Source organism: Augochlora pura, unplaced genomic scaffold (genome assembly GCF_028453695.1).
Source record: "Augochlora pura isolate Apur16 unplaced genomic scaffold, APUR_v2.2.1 APUR_unplaced_3498, whole genome shotgun sequence".
NCBI lineage: Eukaryota > Metazoa > Arthropoda > Insecta > Hymenoptera > Halictidae > Augochlora > Augochlora pura.
The window spans coordinates 1-2,339 of NW_027583760.1; the positions used below are offsets into that span (position 1 = coordinate 1).

Sequence of the window (2,339 nt, forward strand, 5' to 3'; positions counted from 1 at the left end):
ACTTTTCGGACTTCTTTCCGTGTAAAAGAATCCTAAGAGGTTTAGAAAATGAAGCTGGGTGTCATTGTCCAGGAATGTCGCTACTCCTAATGTTGCAACCAGGCACAATCCCCCTGTGCACACCATAGCTAGAACCCGCAATTATCCACTTATTAATAACATTAATAATAAGTTGCGAAAGTGCTTGAATTACGTTGATCTTTGAATCAGGATGTATACTATTATTTCCGTTCATTAGACGCGCGTCAGCCAATAAATAAATTTAACTTAATTATAATTTAATTTAATTCTAAGAATATGTTGTTATACTCATTACCGAAATATGCCTGGACAATACGCTTTGCTATTATTGAATCTTCCAAGAATATATCCAATTCCACAGGATTTTTCAACGCAGCATAATCCATTTGCATATTGTCAAGTACGTATCTCATCTTAAAACATGTAAAAAGAACGGTGCGGATATTAAAATTACACTTCATATGTGCAATAACATCATAAGATAATTGCTATTATTTAACAAGTTTCCAATTTTATGCAGACATTTAATGTTTGACATTATCATCTCTGTCTTACCAATGGAAATAGCGGAATAGAAGTAGAATATCGTAGAAAATACAAGAACAACGTCAGTCCGAACGATATAATCACAACTATCTCATTCAACGACAATTTAACACTTCTCGTGGTCATTACCTGAAAAATAATTCTATTATTTAAAGAATTTATCTCTGTCATTATTACTGTTATTATCCTAAATCAGTACTTGGTAATTTTAATGTTAAGCCAGAATAAACTTTTTCATTGCTGTAAGAAAGAAACAAAATTTTTACAAAACTTAATTTGCTTGATTGATTCAAACTTGATTACTTAATTTAAACTTCTGGACTGCTTAAGTTAAATTTTCCCAGTACGCTGGAAGTAAGTCAAAATTTCGTTTAAGGGATCACTCCTTTATCCCCGAAGAAGCTTCGGAAGATTCTTAACAAATCAATTGCAAAAGCTAAAGATCAAATCATTTCATCTGTTTTACCCTTTCTGATAATATTTGGATCGCTTGTCTGTACCAATCTTTATTCATCAATTTTTCAAAACCTATTCTCAAACATATTTCTCGCAGTATTATTAACCTTCTTATTGTTTCTAACATAATAACAATTGATTAAATGGCTGAAAATTCAGTATTAAATTTAAATCAGATTTAAATACTGTTGGATAAAAATAGCCCAACCACCGTCTTACGAGGGTTAAAAACATATGAATGGATGACTGAAAATGTACAGAAAGCATTCATTCAGCTGAAAAGCTGCTAAGTAGGCAACAGTAAGACGAGACAAAAGGAAATGATAGGAGCACTCGTGCAAGACCGAGGAACGTACAGTTAATAAATAAATTAATGGACGATCGTTCGCTATATTACGAATTGGCCATACATCCACACTCGGATACAGTCGGTGACATGATGGAAACAACATGGATGATATATGGTCCCAAAATTTAGAGCGACGACGAATCCAGTATTTATATTCACCAAAGGGTTGCCTGACGCAAGCAGTAACCGAAGCAGCTGAAACAAGAATTTACGTCATCATTCCTTCTCAACGGGTGTCTCCAGCATCAAGACTCCATTTCTAAGGAATCGTATTTTTGTGATACAAAATATTTTCATACAAAGGATTTTCATACAAAGTATTTTACATATGTTCCACTATCAGCACCAGCACAAGCACATTTATGAAGGAACCCGGTTTATCAACTCAAAAAAGGAACTCTTTCTGCTTCAATCAGTGACAGAATCTATATACAGGGTATCCCAAAATGTCCAGTATATTATTATACAAGTAATCCTAAATATTTGGAAAAGAATTGTTCTATCGATAAAATTTTGAAGGTAACCCAATCATTAACTTTCTAGGGTGGGCTTCCCCCTGAATGAAGTCTTTACAGGTCTCTATCGAAACAAGTGAAGGTGATAGGTATAACCAGGAAGCCGGAAGTCGCGATGCACACGAGAATGATGCATGAAGTGCGGGTCTTCAGTGTCGAACCCTGATCTACCGAGTCTTCGAAAGCTGTCGCCATGGTTTGCAGAAGTGCTAGATTGGCTACGAATGAGGAACTGCAACAAGGCGAAAGCATTCTGCATGGAAGTAGCCTACAGGAAGTATTAACCCTCATATATCCCTCAATGTGAAAATTCAGCTGTTTCTGTATTTTAGATACTGATTGAAGGGCATCTGAATTCATCTATTATTTACGTCTAATAATCACTTGACAATAGCAAACACTGTTGTAGAAATGACCCCTTAAAAAAGTATTCCATTATGAGTTAAATCTGT

At 34.9% G+C, this 2,339-nt stretch overlaps 1 pseudogene across 1 annotated transcript; it reads right to left on the reverse strand.

Moving 5' to 3' along the window:
* Nucleotides 1–3: 3 nt before the first annotated feature.
* On the reverse strand, nucleotides 4–2,225 carry LOC144477761 (uncharacterized; annotated as a pseudogene). Its single transcript, XR_013495265.1, has 5 exons — nucleotides 1,984–2,225; nucleotides 1,434–1,631; nucleotides 577–696; nucleotides 317–434; nucleotides 4–128 (listed from the first exon to the last, which is right to left on the reverse strand). The product of XR_013495265.1 is annotated as an uncharacterized LOC144477761 (transcript).
* Between the last annotated feature and the right edge of the window lie 114 nt (nucleotides 2,226–2,339).